This window comes from Palaemon carinicauda, chromosome 12, assembly GCF_036898095.1.
Source record: "Palaemon carinicauda isolate YSFRI2023 chromosome 12, ASM3689809v2, whole genome shotgun sequence".
NCBI classification, from domain to species: domain Eukaryota; kingdom Metazoa; phylum Arthropoda; class Malacostraca; order Decapoda; family Palaemonidae; genus Palaemon; species Palaemon carinicauda.
This window is the reverse complement of record NC_090736.1, coordinates 69,257,379-69,278,933: the sequence shown is the minus strand read 5'-3', so window position 1 is coordinate 69,278,933 and position 21,555 is coordinate 69,257,379.

Here is a 21,555-nt window from a genome sequence, read left to right as displayed (position 1 = left end):
TTCTCTTTACAGGTTTCATGTTTTGTATAAAAAAAAAAAAAAAAAAATTTTATTGGAATTTTTTGTTTTGTTTTTGGGGAGGAAGGTATTAGAAAGTCTAGATCAGCCTTGTTTTTCTAGGTTTAATTACTAGTTTTTAAGAATCATTTTGTGGCAGAATAGCCTTTGTTTTGTATTTGTTTATGTTATCTTTGAAATTTAAGTGTTTAAGTGTAAAGTGCTTAATTTAACAATTCTCAGTGTGGTTAGGCGCCTCCTCCCCGGTTGTTTATATTATCGAACTATCGTTTTAACGATTGTTTTTTTTTTACATACGAGTGTTTATGAACGCGACTTGATGTCTGGACGTTGGTGCTCGGACAGAATTCAGTTCGGGCTTGAGCACTCCCCTGATAATATACCTTGAGCAGCATAGTGATTTGGACTCTGGATGACGATTGTTTGGCAACTTATTTGGACGATTCTTTGGATTACGCTTTTGATCCTTACATTGATCTGTTGTCTGCAGGTGCTCTTGTCACCTGCGACTCGAGCCAGTTCTGCCTTTCCCTGACGAGGAGGACTTCCCAGGGAATTGGTGCACTAACGTCTCCAATCAGCTGCTGTGGTTTTGGGAGCTTGCAAGCTCGTGAGGTGGCCAGTAGGGAGGCTGACGCCAGGTAAGACATAGTGTCTGATTTTCGTTTGGGATTGTTTGCCCTTTATGGTTATGCCCTGGCGTTTAGGACCTGCCCTGATAGCTGTTATGACCAGTGAATGACGGCCCTAGTGTTGTGTCTCCTCTGATTCATCCACTGAAGTGAGGAGAGAACTATTTACATCCTTTGCATCATTTGATCTTTTATATATTGTCATATTTAAGACGTGACTACATGATACCTTACAGTATGTCTATTGTAGACAAGGTTTTGTGTTCATTAGTTTTGTGTTTATAGGTAGGATTTATGATGGTTTTTCTTGTTTTATTTACTCCGTCTTCCTTCTTTTTTGTAATTAGTATTAGGGTTATTTTTTGTTCTGGCCAGCCAAATTGTTGGATCCAAGTTTATAATTGATATTTCTCTTGTCTTTGTTAGGACTTAGCTTCTTAGTTTTAGGGAATCCAGTGTGATTCAAAGGACTGTTATTTGTCCTTCCTTGTTATTAAATAATGTTATTTGTAGTTTTAACAAGGTTGATCTAAATTTTGTTATTGTTAAGTATTAAATATTGTTAAGTTTTCTTGAGTGTTTGTTTCCGCTGACCTTTAGCACTGAGTTACATTTATTACTGACAACAATTATAATAAGAACTCTTATAATAACCCTAAGGGTTATAACAATATATATATATATATATATATATTGATTATATATATATATATATATATATATATATATATATATATATATATATATATATATATATATATATTATATATATACATATATATATATATATATATATATATATATATATATATATGTGTGTGTGTGTGTGTGTGTGTGTGTGCGTGCGTGTGTGTGTGCGTGCGTGTGTAAAGGTGCGAATTTATACATGTACAAAATAAAACCTTATAGGTTGCACATGTGAATTTCTGAAATTGGACTATATAGCTCGTCCCTGGGGTCTGTGAGGCCATTCAGCGAAGTGAATGTAACTGGTAGTCTCCTTATTCGTCTTACCTTTGTTTTTGTTTTTTGATTATTTCATTGGTTATCAGGTATCAGGCCGTTTTTATTACGAGGAACCTACTTTTTTGTTAACTAACATTTAAGCAATATCTTACAGTTCCTTTAAAAAACGACAATGAAGATGAATCTTTATTAGGGATAAAAAACGGATTTTGAGCGAAGCGAAAAATCTATTTTTGGGTGAGATGGCCATGTCGTCCTGATGGAAGTTCCTATAGGGTAGCTTCCTAGGGTATATTACAACTACGGCGATATTCCCAGAGAATTTACCTTAAGGTACCCGGAATTCTAACTCCTGGAGCGAATACCCCTAATGAAAGGGATATCGCGACATATCAGAGGACGTATTCTTGACACGCCACATGGCAATCTGCACCCCAAACAGAGATAACACATCGAAGGGGTCAATTGGCAAGAAAACGAAAACGAGAAAGAAAAAGGGGGAGCCGCTCCCAAGGCTCCCTCTTCTCCCGTTTCGTAAGCGTGCCTGGCGCCAATCCTGGCGCCATCTGTATTCCTTGTAGCGATACATGAGGTGCTACAGATACTCTATGTAGGGAGGGGTCCTACAGCCCTTTCATAGAAAGGGAAGGGCGGGTCCATCAGGACGACATGGCCATCTCACCCAAAAATAGATTTTTCGCTTCGCTCAAAATCTGTTTTTTGGGCTCAAGCCATGTCCTCCTGATGGAAGTATACCAGAGCATTACTGTATCTGTGGATTCTCAGAACGTGCCGTACTCCCCGGAGGTAATTTTTCCCGGTCGACTAGACCTAGAGACCTTAGATGTTACTGTTATACATCTTTTCAACTAACCATAAACCATGTTAGAGCTTCCTGCCCCCTACAGGGAAGAGTCCTACTAGACTCTAGAAAAGTCTCGAAGAGTACATATACCTATGTATGAATACCAGGCAAGCCAATGTAGTGGTCTCACCCTATATTAAGTAAAGCATAGTTTGTAAAGAACCACTGCGTCAATATGAAATATCGACCAGTTCTCCGCACAATACTTGTATTGGACAAAGGTTTATATCCGCATAGGAGGAAACTTGTAAATCCGCCACCGTCCCCTTATGGGATGGAGTCCTCCCGTTAAGGGAAAGCATAAACCAATGCAACATAGCTTGCAAAAAGGAACAATCTATTAGAATTATCCCAGATAAAGTACATAGAATGAATGCTCAATTATACCAATAAACTGACACAGGTGAAGGAGACGCAAGGTTCTCAAGAACAAGTTTATTAACAGACAATAAATAGACAGGTTAACAACAATTATATATATTTATATATATATATATTTATATATATATTTATATATATATATATTTATATATATATATATATATATATATATATATATATATATATATATATATATATATATATATATATATAAGAAGAGGATAACCAAAACTTTAAGCATAAGTATGATAGTAAGCAGAACTTGTTTATCTGAAAGAAAAAACATTATTGCCACTTTTAAGATACCGAGGTATCAAAGTCATAAAAGTCTGTATTACAAATCAATCACATTAGCGTTAGAAACGCTCGGCACACATGTCTGCACTTATGCTAGGTTCACCTTTGGAAATGGAACAGTCTACGTGGGCAACTCAGTGCCCTCACTTAGTTTGTAGTACAGAATGTAACTACACACTCACCCTGGAATTAATCGTCCCAATTAAAACCACTGTTCCTCGCAGAGATAAACAGTAGGGTTAACGACGCGACCCACTGCTACCACAGATCTCTTTAGTTCCTCTACTTGCTTCGCATAGTGGCGAAAGAACACTCTGGAAGACTTCCAGCCAGTGTATGAACGGAGATGTTCAAAATCCATACAATTAAAGAAATTTAAGGATGAGGCAACTTTCCTCGGATCGTGACCTGCGGGTGTACTGTCAGGATCCGCTCTGCGAATAAAATATGTGATTTTCGCTCTGAGTTGATTCAGAGATAAATTTGAGCCTGATGTTTCTCCCCTGAATAGTTGACCACCCTTGAAGTCTGAAGTTCTACGAAGATAGACCTTTAGGCATTCTACTGGACATATAGATGCATCTTCTTTCAGAGGGCAGATTCTCCAGGGACCCCACGTGTTGGTGGGTAACTCATTCTTGGCGAGAAACGTAGGATCCGGAAACAGGTTCAGTTCTCCCCCATCCAGGAACTGAACACGACCTCCCTCTCTCGAGAGGGCTACAATCTCACTAACCCTGGCCCCGGACGCGAGTGCAAATAGGAAAATAACTTTTTGGGTCAAATCCTTTAACGCACACTCCTCATTGCTCAACAGAGAAGCGAAATGAAGAACTTTGTCTAAAGACCATGAAATGGGCTTTGGAGGTGCTGAAGGTCTGAGCCTAGCACAGGCTTTCGGAACTTTATTAAAGATCTCGTTAGCGAGGTCGACCTGGAAGGCATATAGAATGGGTCTTGTCAAAGCAGACTTACACGCCGAAATCGTGTTAGCTGCCAACCCTTGACCATGGAGGTGGATGAAGAAAGATAAGCAGAAGTCTGTCGAGATCTCCTGCGGATTCTTCGCCTTGACAAAGGCCACCCATTTTCTCCAAAATGACTCATATTGCCTTCTAGTAGATTTGCACTTATATTCCTCTAGGAAGTCTATGCTGGCTTTCGAAATCCCGAAACGCTTTCTCACCGCTAGAGAGAGAAAATCATGAGCTGCAGGGTCCGGGTTTTCTGTAATGAAGCGCAGACAGTCGACTTCTGGACTCGCTGGGTCAGAACTGGATCTGGTAGCGGTAGAAACTTCAACCATAGTTCCAATGCCAGGGGGAACCACACGCTGTTCGGCCACTTGTGGGCCACTATTGCCGCTACCCCCTTGAAGGATCTCAGTTTGTTGAGGACCCTCAACAGAAGGCTGTGAGGAGGGAACAGATAAATCCTGGACCCTCTGTTCCAGTCGAGGGACACCGCGTCCACTGCTTCCGCTAAGGGGTCCTCGTACGGGGACACGTATAGGGGCAACTTCTTGTTGTCTTTCGTCGCAAAGAGGTCTATCTGCAGTTCTGGAACTTGACTCAGAATGAAGGAGAATGATCCTGCGTCTAAGGACCATTCCGACTCTATCGGTGTGAACCTGGATAGAGCGTCCGCTGTCACATTGCGGACTCCTTGAAGGTGAACTGCCGACAGGTACCACTTCTTCTTTTCCGCCAATCGGAAGATGGCCAACATCACCTGGTTGAGAGGTGGTGACCTTGATCCTTGTCGATTCAAGCATCTCACAACTACCTCGCTGTCCATCACCACCTTATGTGGATCGAGTGATGCGGGGAGACTTTCTTTAAGGTAAGGAGCACTGCCATAACTTCTAGAAAGTTTATGTGAAAGGTCTTGAATAGCTTGGACCAAGTCCCCTGGACTTCTTTCCAATGAGAGTGACCTCCCCATCCCTCCTTCGAGGTGTCTGAGTGAATTGTCACCGACGGGGGAGGTGGCTGAAGAAGAACCGACTTCTTTAGATGTCTGGCTTGGGACCAAGGCCTGAGAAGAGTACGTAGCCGAAACGGAACTGGTCTTCTCAGATCTCTTCGCGCGTTTGATGCATAACTTCTCCAAACTCCGGTTGCATCCTTTAGCTGTGCTCTTAGCACCGGGTCTGTCACCGAAGCAAACTGGAGAGAACCCAGTACTCTCTCCTGTTCGCGTCTTGATATCCTTTCGGACACTAGAAGTCTCTTGACAGAACCCGCTATCTCCTTCCTTTTCTTCGCCGGGATGGAGAAACGGTGTGACATTAGGTCCCAGTGGATTCCCAGCCACTGGAACATTTGAGATGGAGAAAGTCGGGAATTTTTTCTGTTGATCTTGAAGCCTAGATACTCTAGGAACTGGATCACTTGACTGGAAGCTTGCAAGCATTCTGTCTTGGATGCTGCCCACACCAGCCAGTCGTCCAGGTAGGCTACTACCTGAATTCCCTTTAGGCGTAATTGTTTGAGAGCTACGCTCGCAAGCTTCGTGAAGATCCTTGGGGCTATATTTAGCCCGAATGGCATGGCTCTGAAGGCGTATAGTCTTCGTTGTAGCTTGAACCCTAGGTAGGGGGAGAGTCGACGGTTGATTGGAACGTGCCAATAGGCGTCTGACAAGTCTATGGAGACGGTATATGCCCTCTTGGGCAGTAAGGTCCTTATGTGTTGCAGTGTTAGCATCTTGAACTTGCAGTTCACTATGAACTTGTTGAGTGGCGACAAGTCCAGAATGACTCTGAGTTTTTCCGAGTCTTTCTTGGGAACACAAAACAGCCTCCCTTGGAATTTGATGGACTTCACCCTTCGGATCACTTTTTCCTCCAACAGTTCTTGGATGTACTCCTCCAGAACGGGGGTGGAGTGTTGGAAAAACCGAGGGCACGGGGGTGGAGTGCTGTACCAGCTCCAGCCCAGTCCGTTCTTGAGTAGGCTGTGGGCCCAGGGATCGAAGGTCCACCGATCCCAAAAATTCTGAAGTCTCCCTCCTACCGGCATCATCTCACTTGGACTGCCGTCCTGAGGTCTTGCCTCCCTGACTGCGACCACCCCTGAATCCCCTTCCCCTTGAGGGGCACCTAGACGAGCCTCTGGCTGCTCCTCTAGGCTTTGCTCGAAAGGAAGTTGACTGCCCTTCGAGCGTTGGGTTGAATGCCGTGGACTGTGTCGACACGGCCTGGGGTACCCACTGGAATGTGGTCGGGGTTTGTGCCACCATCTGGGGCAATGAAGGCAATGGCAATTGGAGTTGCTGTTGCTGTCTAAGTGGCTTGGCTGGCCGAGATGGTAGCCTAGTCCTCATAGTCTTCCTCTTTGGTTGAGGACCCTCATCCGGGGAAGACTTTCTTTTGATAGCCAGGCCCCACTTCTGGAGAGGGTTTCTATTCTCCGTGGCGGCCTTATCAACAACTTCTTTGACCAGTTCGCTAGGGAAAAGGTCTTTGCCCCAAATGTTGGAGGAGATTAGCTTCCTTGGCTCGTGCCTCACCGTAGCCGAGGTGAACACGAACTCCCTACAAGCTCTCCTCGCCCTGACGAAACTATAAAGATCCATATTCACTGTGGCCAGATGAGTCTTGGCCACTACCATGAACATTTCATGGACCTTGGGGTCACTTGCCATCGTCTCAAGAGTAGTCTGAAGAGACATTGAGGCAGCCAGTCTTTCTTTTGTCTCGAGCTCTCTCCGCAAAAGAAAGTCAGACAGCTTAGGGAGGTCCTCGCCGAACTGACGTCTGGTAATATCAGCCTCCAACTTCCCGACTGAGAAGGTAAGATGGACGTCCTTCCAGTCTTTGTGGTCCATAGGTAGGGCCAGCGACAAGGGTTTATACTCCTCCAGGGAGGGGCAAGGCTTGCCGGCCTCGACTGCTTTTAGTACAGCCGCAAACCCTTTCTGTAAAAAGGGGAAGGCTCTAGCAGGAGAGGACACAAAGGAAGGGAGCTTCTTACTCAATGCCGCTACCTTTGAGTTCGTGAAGCCCCTCTCTTTCATCGAGGATGAAAGCAAACCTTGAGCCTTAGCATGGTCCATCACTATGACCTCCTTCGGCTCTGTCTCCTCCTTTGAAGCTGGTTCCTTCCTCAACCGGACATAACAGTCCGGATATGACCCCTTGTTGGTCCAGAATTCCAACTCCTCTAGGGGAACTGAACCCAACTTATCCGAGATGACGATCTTTCCAGTCGTCATTGGCATGTGCTCAGCATACCTCCACGGGTTAGCATCTGAGCACAAGGGAAGGTCTTTCACATTGAGCCTTTTCTGGGGCCCATGTGATGCTGCAAGCCTCTGCATCTGCAGTTCCATTGCAGCCGCCTTCTCCTGATTCTCCTTCTGCATTTGTTGGATCATTCCAACAATGGAGGAGAGGGCCTGTCCCAGCTCTACTGGGAGAGCGGACGATGTTGAGGGAAATAGGCTCAGGGATCTGAACCGGAGTAGCCGACACCTCGTCGACCTCTTCCTCTATAATGTCTGGGGCTTGAACTTCATCCTGGGCTCCTGCAAAGAGGTCTTCCTCCAGACGCTCGGACACGTCAGACATCCTGTCGTCCAACTGGATGTCTTGCAAGGCGACCGCGACTTCAGCATCCACCTGGATCTGAACTTGGGGGATCTCCTCTTGAGGCTGGGGAATCACTGCATCAGCTGATGCCCTAGGGAAAAGGTAAGCCCTCATCTTCTCACTTGGAAGATAAGGTCCAGAGGTGTTCTTCTGGAAGCCCCGTACCTAGGTACGAAGCTTCTCCCTTGCTATATCCCTTGATTCCGCCGTCCTAGGGGATTCAAAGGCCTCAGTAATCAGGTTAGTGCACACGGTACATACCTGAGGGTCCCAATACTGGAGATCACCCTTGGAGACAGCGCATGCTGCGTGCCTCCTACAAAACTCATGTCCGCAGAGGTTCTTACTGCGGACGTTGCAAAAAACACTTCCGCACTTTGGATGGTCCTCCTGTAAAGAGAAGAAATTTCCATGAATATCAAGTGAACTACGTATCACTGGATATGCACAGTTTAGCATAACAAATCAGAAAGAAAAGACACACACTTGTGTTTCCTTCACAACCAATTGTTGCAGCCTTCCAGATAATAAAATCGTATGGTTAATCTGTCCTAGAGTAACCAATGAAAAGTTTCCAGAGGAAACAGGTGTAGCTCACACCTCAGGTATGATTTTAAAATACCGGATAATAGACAAGAAAGAACTCACTTTCTTATCTGTAAGGCAACACCAAAGGGCTGTGCAAGACAACACAAAAGTGTTAGAACACACAGTGCTGTACCAAAACTTATACTATAGTTTTCTTCCTACAGTATATGTTATACTGAAGAATACTGGTACAGTATAGAAGGTAATGTGCCGGCCGGCACTTGCCGGCCGGCACACACCATAACTAGCTCGAAAGTATACTACTTAACAGCTATAAGGCGGCAGAACGCTGGTTCAAATGCATGTGCCGGCCGGCAGTACCTGCCGGCCGGCAACAGCCAATGTCGGCCGGCAATGACTGCCGGCCGGCAACTACACAAGGTAGTACCCGGCTGCCGGCCACTGCTCATAGCGACCGGCAGACAAGGGCTGACAATAGCCGGCCGGCAAAGGTAAACAACCGATCCCGGCCAGCAGCAAAAGAACCAGAGGACTACGACTGCCCGGATGCCGGCCTCATAGGCCGGCAGCCGGGTCGGGTACAGCACTAGTAGAAAACAGAATGGATGCCGGGATAAGAGCGTAAACTACCTCCAAGCCCGGCAATCCGAAAGAGTGCATATAAGGAAGGGGAGAATCTAATTCAGGCTTCCTGACCAATGCCGTCTGGCTCTACAGGCAGACATGGATGAGGGACCAAGGGAGGTCCGGGCAGCACTCAAAGCAGAAGACCCTTGCCGGCCGGCAGACTCTGCCGGCCGGCAAGGGACTGAGTCAATTCCACATCCTAACCTATCCTAGGTCCAGATGTAGAATGACGTACAGTACTGTAATGGCTAGGCCATTACGGAGATAGAGGGGGAAGGGACAAAAGAGGGTCCTACCAACCTTGCTTTAGTGAAGAATCACCCGCAGCCAAGAAAACTCATCTTAGCCTAAGGGAGATCCAAGGAGGGAGGCCAGCAATACTTGCCAGCCCCCACTGAACCAAAGCAAGGAAGGTGTTGCTACTCCCAGGGAAAGGATCTTATCCTCCCACCGAGAACAGCAACAAGGACTAGTCTGCTAGATCACAAAAGAAGGAATCATCTCGTACAGAAACCTTCGGCAGTGACCTAAGGAGGCTAAGCCTCCTATGTCTGTGTCAGGCCAGCGAGGGAGACTCTACCCCAAGCCAGACAAACACAGACTCAGACTAAAAACTCTAATGTTCTGTCCCTCTCTGAAGCCAGACTTACTGGAACAGGGAGGTACAGTAACACCCCAGTATAGTTGTATCGAAAGTTAATTCAGATAAACCACTAGGGTTAAGCCCAAGGCTTAAACAGAGGGAAAGGGATTGCATACCTTCTCCGAAGAAAAGAAAGCAACCGGGGAGTATGAGAAAGTATACTAAGGCTCCATAAGCAACTTAGCCTAGGCACCAAGAGAATCGATTACCTAAATCACCGAAACTCACTCGTATACTATCTTGGAAATATTCAACATAATCTTAAATGTATAAAAAACAGCCTAAAGCTTCAATAAAATTTTAAAACACTCGGAAATCCAAAATCATGCAGGAAAGTACTAGGACCAAACGACTAGGCTACATGGCCTAGCGTAGGCCAGAGTTGGCGAATACTTCGCCAAATAATACTAAAAGCACGAGAAAGGAAATCCTATGTAACGCTAAATAGCTAAAATTTATTAAAGCAAAACAACCGGGAATGTCGCTCTGGCTAACTAAAACTTATACCTAGTGAGCGACAGCTTCCATGACGCCTCCGGTAGGCAACGGCTCTTGTAACAAAGATTATTACTATTAATCACTTTAAAATTTACCAAGAGCCTACATTTATACATAAAAGAAATGGTACTCAACTTATCAGAGGCAGACGAAGTTGGAGAAGCCATGAAAAGATGAATAAATCCAAGATTTGCGAGAAACACAGGAAAAAACACCGAGCTGTTAAGCTACGCAAAAAGGAATACAGATGGCGCCAGGATTGGCGCCAGGCACGCTTACGAAACGGGAGAAGAGGGAGCCTTGGGAGCGGCTCCCCCTTTTTCTTTCTCGTTTTCGTTTTCTTGCCAATTGACCCCTTCGATGTGTTATCTCTGTTTGGGGTGCAGATTGCCATGTGGCGTGTCAAGAATACGTCCTCTGATATGTCGTGATATCCCTTTCATTAGGGGTATTCGCTCCAGGATTTAGAATTCTGTGTACCTTAAGGTAAATTCTCTGGGAATATCGCCGTAGTTGTAATATACCCTAGGAAGCTACCCTATAAGAACTTCCATCAGGACGACATGGCTTGAGCCCAAAAAACTCAGCAATAATGAACCTCTTCCTTCTTTTTTACAAGGCTTCGTTATAGACAATTGTTAATCTTCCGGGAAGTTTAATTTTGGATGCACCTTTTATTGGACTTCCTGATGATGGGTTCTTAATTTCGAAGGAATTTCGAGTAAAAAAAAAAGAAAAAAAAAGAGAAAATAAATCTAAATAAAAATCCATTTAGACCTTCAGATCTTCCTTGCTCGGCTCGGCTGTTATTCTACGCAGCCAAATCAGTTTTTCATTGCAATAAATATTCGATTATTGAGGCCATTCTATATATACTCGTGTCTCTTGCGGACCCATCTTCCCGATCTTCATAATTTGTGTTTGCTTTTGTTCTTTTCTTTGATTCTATTACTTCAAGAGCATTTTCTCGTCTTTCTTTTAACATGGGCAACGAATTGTTTTTAAATATCAAAGGAAATCTATCATTAGTTCATGGAATTCGAATTTCAACGCGAAACTTTTTAGCCACAGAGATGGTGAGGAGATTCAGGCAATATAATTGTCTCCGATGTTTCTGAAAATCTTTCCTTGAAGGTATCTTCAGTTTTACTAAATACGTTCATTTTCATTTATTCTTTGAATGTCTTGCCTCATTTAGATTAATTGTACGAGAATATATATATATATATATATATATATATATATATATATATATATATATATATATATATATATATATATATATATATATATATATAGACCACGAATAACCGGAGAAAATGATTACGCCTTGAATAATTAATAAACATTTCTTTCTATCTCGTATTTCATAAAAAAATAAAGTTGGGCACTTCTTCCTTTTTATCATTTCCAATAACTCTCTCAGTATGTCAATGTATTGAGAAGTGAAAACTCTTTTCTTTTGAAAACTTACATTACTGATAAACTCTGATAAACTATTTCCATAATAGTTTGTTCTCACTTATATAAACCCGTCACGATATTCTTCTTTTCGTAATCTAACGACTTGGAATGCAGGCAGCAGGGCCCAAGGTAAACAATATCAACAATTAGTAACCACTCATTATAACCATTACTTGTCCAAAACGCGGATAAAGAACGAGGAACAATTTCTCAGGGGTTTCATCTCTGGGAAAATGGAGTCTATGTTCACATAAACAATATAATGTATTATTTTTAAGAAATTTAGTGATTTTATTTTCTGACAGTAAAGGCTTATTAAAATGAGTAATAATAAAGACAGTGCGGTACACAATTTAGCTGTGTGTACTGACTCTGCACAGTCCGGTGTTGACAAGTTTCACTTATTAGAACAAAATTTAAATAAAAAAAAAATATATACTGTGCATTCTGGTGTATCAGTAACTTTTCGATTTTCGTAATTCAACTATCTTTCCATGACAAAATCTAAGAAGGACAAAGTAACTATCCATAGATATCTATGGCAACTAGCTCCCTGTTCCAAACGGGAAGCGCACTTGTGCAGCTCCCTAAACATATCTTTACGCCATGTTATCTTCTCTCTCGTTCAGATCTCGGAAAACAATTGTATGAAATCAAGGCATATCTTTTGTATGTGGGAATAAGGATGCTTGTTCACAAAAAAAAAAAAAAAAAAAAAAAAAAATGGCAACAACGGATTTTGAACGAACCGATAAATCTACTTTTGGGTGAGATGGCCATGACGTCCTGATGGAGGTTCCTTTAGTAGCTTCCCAAGGGTATATATGACTACAGTGATATTCCCAGAGAATCAAACCAAAGGTTTCACAGAATTCTAACTTCTGGCGCAAGTACCCTTAAGATTTACTCTCAATGGTATCGTATATAATCAGGGGACGTATTCTTGACACGTCACATGGCAATCTGCACCCCGAATAGCCTTTACGCTTCGAGGGGGATACGTGGCAGAATTAGAAGGGTAGCCACATTACAGGTTACCCTGGTTCCCCTACTACTATCGTATCACAACCGCGCCAACTCCCTCTGGTGGTCATTCCTTGTAGCGTTGAGCATGGTGCTACAGATACAGTAGTTCAGGGGGGAAACTGTGAAGATCTTTTCATAGAAAAGAAGGGTGGGTCCATCAGGACGTCATGGCCATCTCACCCAAAAATAGATTTTTCGCTTCGCTTAAAATCCGTTTTTTGGGCTCAAGCCATGACGTCTTGATGGAAGCATACCAGAGAATTAATGTATTCGTGGATTTTCATCAGTGCCTTAACCTTGGGACAATATTTCTACGGCCAAAAGGGCCAATTGAGACAAATGACGTTACCGTTATCCGTCATTATCACTAAGCATAACAATGTTAGTGCTTCCTGGCCCCTGCAGGGATGAGTAATTTTTAGACGTTAGAAAAGGGACCTCAAGGTAGCATATATTGTATGAACAAACATAAGTATACACTGAGAATACAAACTGTCTCAAGGATTGTATATATTGCAGAACCAATATCAGTGTCCTCATCCGTTTTGTAAGCATACAATGATATGAGAAATACTTACATGAGTAAGTCACAGAACTCTGGCATCTTAAACATGCAATTGTCGGGCGAATTGGGACGCAACTGCATTTCAATAGACATTTATTCCTAATAAATGACTACATGCTAAATGAATGTAGCATGATAAGGAAATTATACAAGAGACATACACAGAAATTAATGTTCCCTTTTTTGAAAGGGGAAAAAATGATGAGTGCCACTCTCAGGCTGAAGAAAAGCTCTTTTAATAAGACTTCTCTTTATAATTTCTGTACATGAAATAGTCTATCGACACTGTGTATTATGTACACAAGGAACTAGTGGTATCCGTATAATTTCACACCTGATATTCTGAACAGATTTGGTGTTACCTTGGTAACACTTATTCAAAGGGAGGTCACACGAAAAATGCTGACCCCTTTCCCTTTTAATTGATAGTCCCAATCAATTTACTGTTCATCTAAGAGCTAGACGACAGGGTCCAAAATACCACCTGCCGCCACCATATAATGCTTCAATCCATAGACTTGCTTAGCATAGTGTCTGTAAGATACTCTGGACAACCTCCGATCAGTAAATGAACGAAGAGGATGAAGTCCACACACTGAAAGGTTCAGTGATGAAGCAATTTTTCTCGGATCTTTATCTGCAGGAGTACTGTCAGGATCCGCTCCGCGAATAAGGTAGGCGAGCTTCGCCCTCAGTTGTAGGGATAGTTTGATCCAAAGGTTTCTCCTGTAAAGAGCTGTTTCTCCTGAAGTCTGAAGTTCTATGATGATAGACCTTAGACACTCCAGCAGACCTAGAGAGACATCTTCCTTCAGAGGGCAGATTCTCCAGGAACCCCACCTCTTAGTGGGTAGGTCGTCCTTAGTGAGAAAGGTTGGATCAGGAAAGAGATGCAGTTCTCCCACTTAATGTGGCCCTCATCCCTAGATAGGGCCACTATTTCACTAACTCTAGCCCCAGAGGCTATAGCGAACCGAAAAAATAACCTTTTAGGTTAGATCCTTTAGGGAACAATCCTCATTGTTCACAGGTGAGGCATAATGCAGGACCTTGTCCAAAGACCATGAGGTGGGCTTTCATGGCGCTGCAGGCCTAAGCCTGCACATGTTTTCGGAATCTTATTAAAGATTTCATTCGTCAGATCCATTTAAAGGGCATATAGAAGATTTCTAGTCGGGGCTGACTTGCACATAGATATTGGTCCATGGATCCAAAGATCCAATCAATTGATCTCTCTTGCAAAGTCGGCCATACTCTTGGTGCTTCCTCAAGGGTTTATAGGGGGACAGGGCCGAAGAACTAGACTTCTCATAGTATCCAAGGATACACTGCCTCCTTTCTCAAAGGCCATCGTGCTCTTGACCACCAGACCTTGATTATAGGGGTGGACAGAGAAGGACAGGCAGAAGATCATGAGATTCCTTTCGGTCCCTTTTGCTTTACAAAGCAACTTACTTTTCTCAAGAAGACTCGTATTGTCTTCTAGTTGACTAGACTTGTATTCTTCTAGGAATTCTATTTTGCCTTTCGAGATCGCAGTCTTTTTCCTAACCATTAGGGCAAGGAATTCATAAGATGAAGGGATCAGGTTTACTGTGATAAATCGAAAGCAGAAAACTTCTGAACCTCCTGGATAATCCTAGGTGCATAACTAGGACCAGCCTCAGCCTCAGTTCCTTCATTATAGGGAACGGGGTGTTCTTGGGCTACCTGGGAGCCAACAGAGCCCCTCTTCCCTGGAAGGGTCTCAGCATGTAGAGGGCCTTCCACAGGAGATTTAATGGGCTGAACAGGAATTTCTAAGTCCATCCCTTCTATTCTAGAGACATGATGTCTGTTACCTCCACTAGAGGATCCTCGTATGGGGCTATATATCGAGATAGTATCTTAATGACGCTCGTGATGAAGAGAACGATCTGCAGCTCGGGGACTTGTTCCCATCTGGGAGGGAATGGGTCTGCGTCCGTATACCATTTCAACTCTATTGGGTTGAGCCCGAGAAGAGCATCCGCTGTCACCTTGCGGATCATTTATAAAAGAGCTGCTGATAGGCGCCATTCCCTTAAGGAAGGGATGGCTAACATTCCCTAATGAAATGAGATGTCCCTTATCCTCGACAGTTTCGACGCCTCATTATCGCTTCGATGCCCCAGATCAGCCTGAGGAGGTCTGATCTGAGTGGAGAAAGTTTCTCCACCCATTACAGGGCTAATATGGCCTACGGGCCTGTGACCTTTGGTCATTGTAGGGTAAGCGAAGAGGGAATGACCATCATTGGTCCTATTAGATCTCTTCGAGCGTTTGATGCGTATCTTCTCCAGCCGCTTAACGCATCTTACAGCTGTGCATGTAGCACTGGGTCTGTCATTATCGTGAACTGGAGAGAGTTCAAAACTCCTCCCTGTTAGCGCCATCGAATCCTGACTGATTACTATAGTCTCTTGACAGACATTGCGATCTCCTTTTACATCCCCAAAGGAAAGGAGAGCTAGTGTGACCACAGGTTTCAATGATTTTTTAAAAACATTGAAGCCCCTGAGCTGGAGAGAATCGAGACTTCTTGAAGTTATTTTGCATCCCCGGTGTTCCGGGGCTGGATCATATCCATGGATGCTCATAGACAGTCTTTTCGGGTGCTGCCCACCCCAGCCTATCGTCCAGGGCCATTGTTGCCCTAACTCTTTCTAGGCTTGGTTTCGTTTGACTGTGTCTGCTAATTCCGTGAAGATCCTAGGACTGAATCTAGTCTGACGAGAATCTTGTCTAGGATATATGTCATCTTCTGTAACTTGGATCCTAGGTAGGAGGGGAGGGGGTGACTGACTGGAAGTTGCCGATAGACATCTTTCAGGTCTGGCCAGACTGTCAACACCCCTTACTGAATAAGGTCCTTATGTTCAGAAGGATTAACATTCTGAACTTGCTGTTTTATTGGAGCTTGTTGAGTGGCGCCAAGTCCAGAATAACTCAGAGTTTTCTTGAGTCCTTCACGTGAACACCAAACAGCCTTCCTTGGAAATCGATGGACTCTACTTTCCTTACCGCTAGTATGCTCGAGAGCTCTAAGGTATACCCTTCCAGGGGATTTGGAATGTAGGAAGAGTTGAGGAAAGGATGGTGGAGGTATGTCCATTTCCATTCTAGACTCATCTTGGTTAGGCCTTGGACCCAAGGATCGAAGGTTCAGCGATCCAGAAGGAACTTCCCTCCTACCAGAAACGTCTGTTTGCTTCGCATGATCAGAAGGTGTACAAATCTGACCGTCTGTGGAACAACGGTCATTGTAACTGTGGGATGCTGTTAACATCCCAAGGAGAACTAAGAAACCTTTCCAACCTCCTTTTAGGTCATACCTGACCGTTTGCCTATATCAGCTTCTCAGTGTTTCACTCTAATAGATAATTCCTTTCTATTGTATAAAGCTTAGGATAAGTACGCTGGAAAAGAATAAGAGAGACACATACGTGGGAATCCTTCCAGCTAACTACTGCAGCCTTCCTAATTATTGATTCTGAGGCATCCCCTTTTAAGTAGGGCCCGGTGAAAGATTCTAGTCCATAGGGATAGAGTAGCGTAAACAGCGCCTACATCCAGGGAATTAATAATGAGAATCAAAGAGGCTGATGAAGAGTCAGCGTAAGAAAAAAGGGGGGAAGTGGGTCCCCAAATCGGGTAGGTCTCAGCAAGAGATTGTGCTTAGAAGCACAGCGTACTGGAAAACCATTCTATTTTATGGTTATGCACCAAAGTTTTCTGTCTGTGATATGGTCCTATACTACAGATGTACATGGTATTGTACACACCTATACAACTGTCATATTACCGTCAAGGCTAGTACTTGGGGGTAAATTAACTGGCACAGTACTTCAGTACCGATATGGCTAGCAATTCTCCTGCATGTCAGTGACTTGTCGGCTGAAAAACAGGTTGCTGACAGACGTCACACCATCCTAGCCAGTATTCAATGTCACTGGGTAGTGGTGAAAACTTTACGCATAGTCAGCAGCCCTCTGAATCATTGGCGACCCCTCGGGCTGTCGGCAGTCCGCCAGTTATCGGCGGGCTGCCGACTGAAGGCATATTAACTCAGCTATTGACTGGGTGGTGATCAAAGGCACACACTGCCGGCTCTCGGCGGCGGAGTCAGATGTGACAGTGAATCAATGATTGCCGTCATTGTTATAACTACAAGGTGTGGTCTGATTGGTAACGTCTCTGCCTGGTGTTTGCCAGTCTGGGGTTCGAGTCCTGCTGAGACTCGTTAGTGCCGTTAGTGTCTGCAACCTTACCATCCTTGTGAGGTAAGGTTGGGGGGTTTGGGGGAGCTTTAAGACCTTAAAACCTTTACAAGGAACACTAAATTGCCAGTTATCGCAATGAATAAGTGAAATCTTCGGTCCAATTCCCGTAGAGTTTCCGTATTTTTGCGAGTTCGCAACTGAACTGCATTTTTGTTTCAGCTAACTTCTGAAACCAAACCAACCATAGTTCGACAGCTTGAGACTGCGATCGTGTATGCACTGGCAGCGAGAGGGGGCAGGGTACCCCCATTTTCACCTCCTCTCCTCGAACTGGAGAGGAGAAAGGATGGATAGGGGACAGGATGTCTCACCTTTAGGAGGCTTTAATAAAGGTAGGTATGGTTTCGAAGAGATTTTAGAAACCTCACAACCAATTGTGTAAATGTTAAGAGCTGTATACCAGATTCTATTAACTTGGGATTTTCATGACCTTCGACAGTAAAGTCTGGCCTACTTACAGGTCGGAGGGTCTCAGACGGGGTTGGGATGGATTTGAAAATAATATTGCTGGGGGCATGAACCTGCATGTATTATGTCCGTGAAAATACTCACTCTTATAACTGCAAAAGACTACGATGCATCATCTGGTGTCCGTCCTGTAAGGAATGGAGAACAAAAATGAGTATTCAATTGATTATCACACTGATAAACAATTTGTAAAAATCATCTTTTGACAAAAATAGCTTAGGACGGAAAGCTATAAAGGGATAGTGGGAGACACATACCCGTGTATCTCCTGCGAGCCAATGCTGTTTACCTCCCCTCAGTATTAAGATAAGGAGATTCCTCCAACTGGGGAATTCCAGATAAAAAAGGGGGTCGAACACCTAGGTGAAAGGAAGTGTACAAAGCACTGTCCCCCCTTATACTTAACACTGTGAGGTAAGGAGGACTGATTTCACAATCAGAGTATCGAAGGAATGCCATTCTGTCGATATAGGAGCGGTACCAGCAGAAGCTCGCAGAAGGGATAAAAGACATATATTTGTGTAGCCCAACCCATCTATTTGCTGTGACCTCCCTTACAATATTAAATCAGGGAGTTTCCTGATCAGGGAAACTCAGGGATAAGGGCTCTCCCCTTTAAGGGTTAGAGGTGTCACACCACCAGCCCTTTACGAAAATTAATATTTTAGGGTAAATGGAAACTGATTTCAAATCAGAATATTGACGAAATATTATTCTATCAATATAGGATTGGGTTCAGCAAATTCCTGGGCAGGGATACCCAAGATATATTGGAAATAACTACTAGTATAATGTATACGTTATTTTTCCATCTGCCGTATATACTATACTGCAAATATACTGACTACCTGTATAGACATATACTGTAGTTCAGCCGGCAGGTTGCCGGATTAGCTAGCTCTTGCCGGAACATCTAGCATGCTAGCTAAGAGAGAGAGAGAGAAAGCATGGAGTAAAGGCTATCTATTACTGTGTATGTATACAGTAATAAAGGATGTAAAAGTCTAATTTTACTGCCTTTCTCCTAAAAGAAGGTTCAAATGGAAGGAGAGAATGTAACATTCAGGCTTCGATCTAGACACAGTACTATTGCCGGCTTACCACTGTAGGCCAGCCTCCGGCATCACTAGTACAGTCGGCATGCTACCGACTGAGTCAGTACCTATCTGTGCCGGTCTACTGCCGGCCAGAGCAACACGCCGACAACAGAAGTTGTGGCCAGCAGTTCAAGGGAGAACTGGAGAACTTTGGTAACAAAAGGAACCTCCCACCCACAGCCGTCATGGCCGCTGGAAGCCGTCATTCGCCGACAGCCGTCAGCTGAGGAGAGGGGGTATGGCCGGCTCCAGCAACCCACCGGCAATTGTATGGCTGCAGGATGCCGGCTCAGGGAAGACAATGGTTCGGCCATCGTAAAAGAACAGAAGAGGGGGGGGGGGGAAGGGTTCTATACGAGGTATGGGAGGGGCCGTCAATGTTGCCGGACCTACACACCTTGAAGAAACTCTGTTTCAGTACCGGTACAGCCCCAAGCGGCAGGAAAATCTTCTATTCTCCAGCTTGGGGGGTGCTAATACAGTTAAGGGGACGGCAGTCCATGCCGTTCCTCTCAACAAGGGAGGAACAGAATTCCAATGCCGGCACCATCCTAGGCCACAAGAGTATACTACTCTACAGCCTGGGGTCTGCGAGTATAGGACTAGTCTACTAGACCACAGGGAGAAGGTGGCGGCATCATGCAACCACTTCAGGTGTAATCTAGGGAGGGCTAGCCTCCTATGCAGGCAGCTCAGCTGGCAGGGGAATGCAATCACTCCGCCGACCGACTGCCGACAAAAGACTAAATACTCTGAGGTTCTGATCGAATCCCAAAACTTGCCGTCTGCTGTTAAGGGATGAGACAGAAAACTCTAGGCTAGCCATGCCTGAATTCGAAATTCAAGGCCGGCGTAGAGAGTTGTAGCCTAAGGCTACTCTCAGAGGGAAGAGAGATTACCCATAAATCTCTATTCGAAACTAGTAACGGATGATATAATTCCAGGAGATATCAATCTCCAATGAATGATAACTGATACACAAGGGTAACCGGGGAAATGTCGAAAGTATATGTTGTCTAGGTTGGGTTACCTAGGCAAGGCGAGATCTCGGTTACCTAAAATGACCAAAACTCTGACATATACGATCGACACAGAAAAAGGGAAAATTATGCCTATAAATATCTTTACAATATACAATGCCTAAATAGCTTTCATAATAACAATGAATGCTATTTAAACCAGAAATGTTGTTCTGCTAACTAAATAACACATGCCCAATGAACGACGGCGCCTATGGCGACACCGGTGACCGGCGTAGATCCAAACACAATAATTACACTAATTTCATTGTGAGGCTGGAACTAAAATACATATTGTAAAGAATGAATACTCAACTTTCTAGATGGAGAAAGAAGCCGTAGAAAGCATAAAGATTCCTAGAAATCGATTGAAAATGTCAGATCAACAGGGAACACCACCGTAGAGAGGCGCTACAAATAAAGGAATGACCGCCAGAGGGAGTTGGCGCGGTTGTGATACGATAGTAGTAGGGGAACCAGGGTAACCTCTAATGTGGCTACCCTTCTCATTCTGCCACGTATCCCCCTCGAAGCGTAAAGGCTATTCGGGGTGCAGATTGCCATGTGGCGTGTCAAGAATACGTCCCCTGATTATATACGATACCCTTGAGAGTAAATCTCAAAGGGTACTTGCACCAGAAGTTAGAATTCTGTGAAACCTTTGGTTTGATTCTCTGGGAATATCACTGTAGTCATATATACCCTTGGGAAGCTACAAAAGGAATCTTCCATCAGGACGTCATGGCTTCAGCCCAAAAAGTTTTCTCTGCTCCAGAACACTCTGGACAAACAACATACTTACGAAGGACTGCGTCATTTTGAGCGACGAAAAATAAAAAACAAAATGATGCTTATTGCACAATATTGCCTAACTATGAATTTATCTCCTTTGCCATTCTATTATGGCGTAGCAATCACTTTTGAGTAGCAATGAAGTGAACGTCGTTCTTCTTGGACAACATAAAAACTTACGCATAAATGTTCTTGATTTGATCCTTAAACATTTTAGAAGAGGACACTTCGGCGACAGTGACTGACCACATCAAAGAGACACAACTCCATTTTGAGAGAAATGGCACAACAGTAAGACGAGTATTTCAATTCCTTCCGTTCTAGAATTCGTCTCAAACAGCACGGGATTTTTGCCGTTCTATAAATTTTCTAAATACTGTAGTATATATTTTGTCTAGGACTTCCGTGATGCTGATTATCATCTATTCGTGATCACGCAGCAGGGAAGATAGTTTATTACAAGGGAGGTAAATCCATGGCTGGTTTTAGACTCGTCCAGACTGCTCAGGAGAATCTATACAAAGAATTCCGGTGCTGTTAGATCTGAAGTTTGGTAAAACTTCTACTGATGTGTCGACGGCATCAAAACATTAACTTGCAAAGACGTACAGAAGTTGACGGGCGATGAGCTTCAATAGAAAACCTAGCTAGTGAAGATGGATCTAATCGTATTGGACAAAATGTGAATTTCGACATTTTTGGGCATCATGGTCAACCCGTTCATCATTCCGAGTGGACGCTCGTGCCGTTCGC